General features: G+C 39.3%; 1 long non-coding RNA gene across 1 annotated transcript; it reads left to right on the top strand.

Annotated features, from left to right (window-relative positions):
- Nucleotides 1-2,707: 2,707 nt before the first annotated feature.
- On the top strand, nucleotides 2,708-7,952 carry LOC136263312 (uncharacterized). Its single transcript, XR_010704554.1, has 3 exons — nucleotides 2,708-2,827; nucleotides 6,348-6,422; nucleotides 7,821-7,952. It is a non-coding gene; the product is annotated as an uncharacterized lncRNA (long non-coding RNA).
- The last annotated feature ends 263 nt before the right edge of the window (nucleotides 7,953-8,215 follow it).

Genomic DNA, 8,215 nt, shown 5'->3' on the forward strand with positions numbered 1-8,215 from the left:
CATTGCAATTTCTTACCGAGTCTGTTCAGACGCTTGTAGCCCGTTGCTACCACGCTGCAGCTGCTGGATCTGGTTACGGTGGGAAAGCCAGATGACGTGTTTTTGCGTTGTGGCAATTGGAAAGACATAGTAAAATCTATTACAGGAAGTAATTGGTGCTTAATGTAAGGTGGTGCTTTACTGTAAGTAGCGCTTGTCTTCTCGCGGGCAAAGGTTGCGCTGCAACTAAATACGCGTAATAAAGCATATTTTTGCCACTTGCGTTTTGACTGTAATGTTGAATAAATAAAGTAGCGCTATTAGTTCGGTGATGCTGTAAGCGGATCTGGTTGAATGGATGTCGTGAGGTAAACAGTGTACTAGTACGTAAGACGTAAAACGTCATCCATAAACATTCCAGAGCTCAAAGTTTTTGTACCAGACCCACTTTTTAGGGTCGGGCGCCGCGAGACTACCCCGATATTATATTAGCTCCAAAAGACTAAGCTTCAACTACATAAAGGGGAATACTATAACTAAGGGTAGAGGGATTGTCATCATCGTTATTGTCCTGAAGAGCCCAATACCTAGCTTAAGATAATTTTAGCATATACTTTGCCACAGTGCAACAGGACTGTATGTGACTAGATTAAAAGTCTTCTACAACATTGTTTACTCCTCATCAGTCTTAACAGTCCCAAATTATTTCACTAACACCACATATCCCACCCGCCACCACCACCCCTTCCATTTTGAGATTCCGTTTGCTAGAACAGATCATTATAAATTCAGCTATTACCCCAAGTCTATCCGCGATTGGAACAATTTACCAACTGACACAATAGAATCCCAATCTCTACAAGTATTTTTAGATAAATTATAACTGACTCTTATCTATGTGATTTGTAATGTTTTTCCTTACCTGAGCATATCAGTTTGTAACTGTGTTTTCAGTAATCATAATCATAATCCCGACTGATTAGCTATTAACTACCCACTATCTCAATTTCTCTCAAAGCCTGCACTTGTGACGAGGAAGTTTCTACTGATCATAACGGCCTACAATGCAAGGTACATTGTCAATGGCGGGATACTTATAGGTTAATTTCTGAGTGTTTAATATGGAAACTTTTCCCAGGTTAAAAATTGCCGCAAGCACAACCTTTAAAATTAATGCTCGGCTCAGATTCAGTATTAGAGTGTCAGTCTTTAAAAATCTCCTAGGGTACATACACAACTATATTTAACAAAAATTCATTACATACTGTACTGTAATAGTGATGGCTATTCAATATTTGTGAGCCCAAGTTTACCCAGTTTCCTAAATAACATGCTTAGCTAACTGACAAAAATGTCCTCTCAGAAGGTGTAATGTTGTGTTTAAAAAATCAAGCCAGTTTAGTTTCAAAATAGTAAGTTCCTTGGAAGGCATCCACCCATGCAGATCTTTTAATTTGCTAGTGCGGAGTAGTGCCTTATGGTATCATTCATAATAGTCAATACATGATCTCACACAATACAAACGCAGTGCACTACTAATAGAATAACTGTGTACATGGGATGTACATGGTTGTCATACATAATAATGTATACACTTATATGCATCAAGCCAACCAACCATAGGATCCAGCGTCACAAAAATCAAAATCAACACTCATGACACAGCCTTAAATGACTAACCAGTTTTACATCTAGCTATTTTACATAGTTGTGAACTTGGACAACTACATATATGTAGACCTTCACCTAGTCACCCCCCAAATTCCTGATTCCCCCAAAGGAGAAATCCTAGAATAAACACTGATCCTAGGCTATAGCTACGTAGCTATTGATCTTTGTTCTATTTGCGGCAAGAAATGGCCCAGGACATGTTAGTTAGCTACACCGAATGAACATTTTTTGTCCATGTACAGTATAGTTTTCAATATTAATATGCTATATAAAGTCAGCAAATTTGTAGCACAAATATAGTTAACCTGTTTCAGTGGTGCACCATTTTGGTAGCTAGTGGCTACTGGTTAAATAACTACGTAGCTATAAATTACCAGTACAACTCCTTTTTTGCATGCACATAATGTGCATGCAAAAAAGGAGTTGTACTGGTAATTTCATTGTGTTTTAGGTGGAGATGACTGGTACAGAGTGTTTGTACTCAACCATGTGCATACTGTTTTGCCATCTGTAAGATGCTAAATGCAAAGGAGTTCAGTGAAGAGCCACAAAATTGATACTATCTATACTATAGCCTTCATTTAGATTACAGAACAAGGTTAATCAAGAATGGTAGCTATATTGCCATTATATTTACAAGATCGTCGAAATCTCAAATCCATCACGACCATCAAGCATCCATCTGATAAATTAGACATCCTAAACTATATGCTGACTTTACTACTGCATGGGGTCCGTGTATTTTCTCGCCAACCAATATCATAATATACAAACAGTAAAGTATACAGCGCTTCGCGCGCTGCGCGCGCGAAGCGCTGTATACTTTACTGTTTGTATTTGGGTAAATTGGGTCACAGTATATAGCTACGACGGTATGATGCCTAAATTCCAAAAACCTAAAATATGATTTTCGTATACAATAGCCCAAGGTGAGGGGGATTGAAAATTAGTATCTAGGTGTTTAGCCATAGACAGTACAGTATCCAACATATTCTCCCAGCTGCTAGAGTTAAACCGGAAATTGCCGAGTTTTACCTGATAAAGTGTCCTCGGTTCTAAATAAAGCCCTCCTGTTAACTGATCTGAGACGAGGCCATGTATAGTGAAACTTATTTGGCCGGCTGTTCAACTATTCAGATTTCATGGTCGAATATCAACTGCTAGCTAGCTACCTGCTGTAAGTTAGCCATGTTCGAACCATGCACGGGCTCTGTGTGTGTGCAGGCGCGAGCGTGCAAGCTGGAAAATAGTCGTAGACATTTTAGTAGGCTTGCTGTGGCATTGTTTATTTTTTGTTTTTTTTTCATGGGGTATCCAGCACCCCTTTCCACCACCCCTAGCACTAGATGTTGAAATTCTAGCCAAAAGAAAGACTAAAAAAATTATTGGATTAAGGGAAAGGCACCTGACCTTCTATCAGAGCAAGGACAAGAGCCCTATGGCTGGCCGGGAAGCCACTGTGGGAGCGTGCTCTCCTGAGACAAGCAATTGCTGGACGCAGCAGCTAAAAAACTAAGGTGACAGCGTACCAGGCCATAACACTACTGTAAGGAACACCCCTTTTCAAAGACAGCAAATAGGCCAGACGTTTGTAAACAACATTAGTACACCCACTCATTCCACCAAATGTGGAAAACACTAACGGTACAAAAGAGCCCATCTCAACTTCTCTGATCCTTTGCTCATATTTTCTGCGTTTCTCCTCAAATCGCCGATACAGTGAAGACACTGGAGTAGTTTTGTACGATGAAGCAGTTGGGTTGAAAACCTCGACATCAAAAAAAGTCCTCTTGTGTTGGCCACCCCAGAACCCATCAGCTGAGATGTCCAAACAAGCCCCATCCTCAGCAATTGCCGTTGAGTATGTTTCACCTGAAAGGGTCTGTAATGAAGGTTCCACACACACACCAGAACACACTTCTGATAGGGCATCAGCAGTAAAGTCCCTTAATTCATTATGCCTAAGGGTGGGATAACGACCAGTGGGACAATTCATAGTATGATCCACAGAGAATCCCTTACCACAAACGCACTGTGTAGGCAAACCAGATGGAAGCCACCCATAACGCAAGCAAAGTGTATCATGAAAAGCGCCCTTATGTAAAGCAAAGCCGTGCTCGTCAACAGGCAAAGCTGAAAGCCAAACCCTTCTCACTAGACAGTGCCATGATTCTCTGTAGATCAGCAGACAATGATTGGTGCAAACTGGCAGCAAAATCAGCTTGTGCTTGATGTGTCGCACGTATAACTTCGGATTTAGCCAAAGTTGTACGTGCGACACATCAAGCACGCACAACTTTGGTATTGTAGGGCATTGCTGTGTATTGTAGGGCATTGCTGTGGCATTGTAGGGCATTTGTCATAATAGCAATAACAACAAGTAAAGTGAATGGGTGGAAAATCAAATGAAACTTCATATGTGTTATGTAGGTATCCTCAAGTGTCCATGCACAATAGTGAAATGAATTTTTAACAGATTTCTGCCAATCCGAAGAAATATGGTGTGTGGTCTCAGATCTTTTCTTTTGTTATTGGGTCTTCTGGTCCCCATGACAGAAGGGCTATGGGAGGCATTTGTGTGTGCGTGCGTACGTGCATGGGCAGCATAGCCAAGTGGCTAGAGCATCAGCCTGGTAATCAAAAGGTTCCAGGTTTGATGCCTGGTTATGCCTCCCAATATACAGCTGGGTAAGCTGGAGTAATGTGAATAATGTTTCTTGCTCAAGGAAACAACTCCAAATTACCTAGTGGCCTAATGTCATCTGGGGAAGCAGCCCACTAGCTGTAACATCAATGGGTACCCGATGTTTACTAGGGAAACAAATATCCAACTGTCCTCTCATTTAGTGGTGTTGGGGTCATTGTGGAACTCTGGGCTCTGTGAGATCTGGACAGTCCCTGCCCTAGGAGGATTTGCCTGCACAAGGCTCAAGCACCTGAGTGATGCACAGACATCCCAGTGCTGCTTTGCTGGGCAGACAGTAGACAGCTTTGTGCGTGTGTGTGTGTGTGTGAGAGAGAGAGAGAGAGAGAGAGAGAGAGGAAAGAGTGGCGGATCCAAAGGGGGCACATGCCTCCTTTTTAAAAAGCATACAAGATCAAGATACTCTAATAGAGCAGTCAGTCAAATACTCTAATAGAACAGTCATCACACAAAACGCTTGAGTATGAAAACTGATGTCTGCAGTAGTCCAGGCTTGGGGCAAAGTACATTGGTACTTGTACCTAAGGACACTTTAGTATACCTTTTAGAGTACTTGTATTTATACTTAAATACTCTTTGTAATGTACTTGTACTTATAATTAAGTCCTAAGCAATGTACTTAAGGTACTTGAAGTACTTAAAAGTACTATAAGTACTTTGAAGTAAATGAAGTACAATGAAGTCCTTTCATATGTGCATGCATAGAGCTGCATATACATGTGAAATGCAGAAGCTGACATTGGAATTAATAGTCAAAGTACAATAAGGACTCACCTGAGTCCCTCTACTTCTGAGATACTACCTTACAGTTGGTTTCTAGTTGACTGACCAAGAAAATCAAAATGTGTAAAACTGAACACCCCATACTTGAAAGTATAGCCAATAGCACAGCTAATTGTAGTCTGACAAGTTTATTTTCATAAATGTGACGATTTATGTATTTGGGTTTCATGGACAACCAATGTGAAATTATCACGATTTCAAATTTTCATACCACTGACTGCATAGCAAAAAAAAAATTAATGGTGCTCACTCTTTGAATGTGTCACTTATCATGCCAGGCTTACACAGTTGATGTTTGTAGAAACTACATGTACATGCACAATCGAACACTATAAAGTGATAAGAGTAGTAATTCTCATTAAATGTGTACTTGTACTTAAACACTATCAAAAGTACCTGCATTGTTTTTAAGTACATAGCCTTGAAAGTCATGTACTTATAAATCTCAAAAGTACTTGTACTTTACTTAAATATTTTTCAATGTACTTTGCCCCAGCAGACAAAGTGTGCCTATGCATAGGATAGTACTACAGTAGTACTATCCCACACTTAGTCTGCTAGTAAATGCAGTACTCATAGTCTTGTGCATGCCATTCGTTAAGTTCATTGAAGTACTCATGACTCGCTTCTCGCTATACTCTTGATCAATGTAGTAGCAGTATGATTTGTGCATAAAACCACTCTATATCATAATTTTCAGTTCTGAAACATGAAATAGCTTTAGAATCTGGGGGGAACACAGCCCCCCAAACCCCCTATACTCCATATACCTACTACCCTGTTGTACCTCCTTGAATTTGCCTCTATGTGTCTGTCCAACTCTTACAGCAAGAGCATTGTTTTAGCAAATATAGCAATTGAAATGAACATACATAGTCTCTTTAAAATGGAATACAGGATGGGTGAGCATTGTTTGTTTTCGATACTTTTCCTTATATTTGTTTGTTTGCTTTTTTGGAACATTATTATGACTGGTTAACCCACATCAAAAGAAAGGATGATGATACCAGAGTTAATGTTTTCATCTGAACGTGCTCCCCAGCTATCAATAACTGGCTCAAAAGTGAAGGGCCATTACGCTTTGCTTTCAGTTATGCTCAGCCCGTTCGTTTCACAGTGTTACAAACAAAGAACAGTATTAGATAGAAGTGCCTTTGCAATCAATCCAGTAACCACATAAAATACAAACGATTTCTGTTTACAAATGTAGGGAAACCATGTATCACACTAATGACACTACTGCAAATCAACACCTAAAAGAAATGGGACACAAAGGAGGACAAAAGTAATATAAGTCCATGATGTTTGCATTGTATGTACTGTGGTATGCCAAAAGGCACATCTCGGGACTGCTTTAGCTACTATTTCCACTGAACTTGTCACTCATGGTCATGACATCCTTGGAAAGCGAGTCAAGGGTCACTTCATGCTATATTATAAAGCTCCATACTGAAGTGTGTGTAGACATTTACTGGCAAATGATAATATATCCGCTGTTACTTCCTCCAGTAAAAATAACGATTGTTCAATGTGTTTGTGCTCAATTAGGGTAATTAAACTAATGAGCTTCAGATTAATCACTGCTCTACTATAGACCAAGTAAAAATTCTCAAGATCAGGCATTATAAGCTGTTCGTGTATATAACTACATAGGTATCCTTACTATTATTTGGTAAGCAGGGATGAATCCAAGGGAGGGGTGATAACAGAGGCATCTTACAACTGGTATGCAAAGCACACTCAGCATGCCTATCTAGGGGTCTGGGGGCATGCCTTCAGAGATTAGAAGCAATGACTGTTTAATTAGAGTGTTTTTGTGTGTGTGTGTGCTCAATTAGCATAATTTAACTATTGCAGACCTTCATTTGGGGTGGGGATATAGTTTTACAAGAATAATATAGGGAGGGGGGCAATAATTTAAAGATCCATGTGTTTACTTTTATGCACCCAGCATCTCATCTGGGGGTCTGGGGGCATACCTGTATCTTAGACTCTCAGAATACCTCTGGTGCATTCCCATGTATCTGAGAATGACATGTCACTCTGAATTTTAGATTGCTTCTAGTGCATTCTTAGATACCTGAGAAATGAGTGAGAATGACATTCCCCCAGGAAATATTAAGAATAAGATAGCTTGTGGGGCATTCATACATGAGAATAAAATGCCGCTCCAGGGAGTTTTTACATTTTAGATTCATTTTAGTGCATCTCAGGTTCCACATTCCTACTAAGAAACATTTGTATCTTAGACTCACTTTCATTTAAACTATATTGCTTAAATTTTGAGTGGGGGTAAGAGTTTGTCAAGGGGAGATGACCCCCCCACCTCCAAAAATGAAATCCTGTTATTGGTCCCAAATAAACATTAGATTAATTTAATCACTGCTCTACTATTGACCAAGTTAAAAATAATCTAGATCAATGGTGAGGTACGCAAGCATTTCTGAGCAAAAAGCTTGTAACTTCAGGTTCCATATATATAATTATTATGTGTGTGTGTGCATGTACATTAAGGTACATTATTATTAGAGTTTTATGTTGACAAGCACTACATAATATTATTATACTATACACTGTTAACTTACATGTACTTCGAAAAAATTTAATACTCTACTGGTATATACATTCACTGGTAAATTTTATTGTATTCAGTCTGTTAAATCTCTTGGTTGCTTTACTGCAGCACTGAATTTCACCACTCTTGATCATGATCACATCAACCCTGATATCCTTAAGTGAGACAAGGGCCATTATTTATTTATAATATTGAATTGTACATAGCCACAAAGTAAATGTTTGCAAGCAAATGATATCCACTGTTTTACTCAGAAAATGACTGTTTAATTAGAGTGTTTTGTGTGCCCAAATAAGCATCAGATCATTCTAGACCAAGCTTTATGGGCTGTTCATATAATAAACAATTGCTTGGTAAGTTGTAATACACAAGGATTTCTGAGCAAATAGCTCACAATCTCAGGTCCCACTGCATGCCATGTACACATCAAAGCTATGTTGGCCAGCACTACACCAGTTAACTTACTTCAAAAAATGCTCTACTGATATTAGCTACAGTAACTG

The sequence above is a fragment of the Dysidea avara genome, chromosome 8 (assembly GCF_963678975.1).
Source record: "Dysidea avara chromosome 8, odDysAvar1.4, whole genome shotgun sequence".
Classification (NCBI taxonomy): domain Eukaryota; kingdom Metazoa; phylum Porifera; class Demospongiae; order Dictyoceratida; family Dysideidae; genus Dysidea; species Dysidea avara.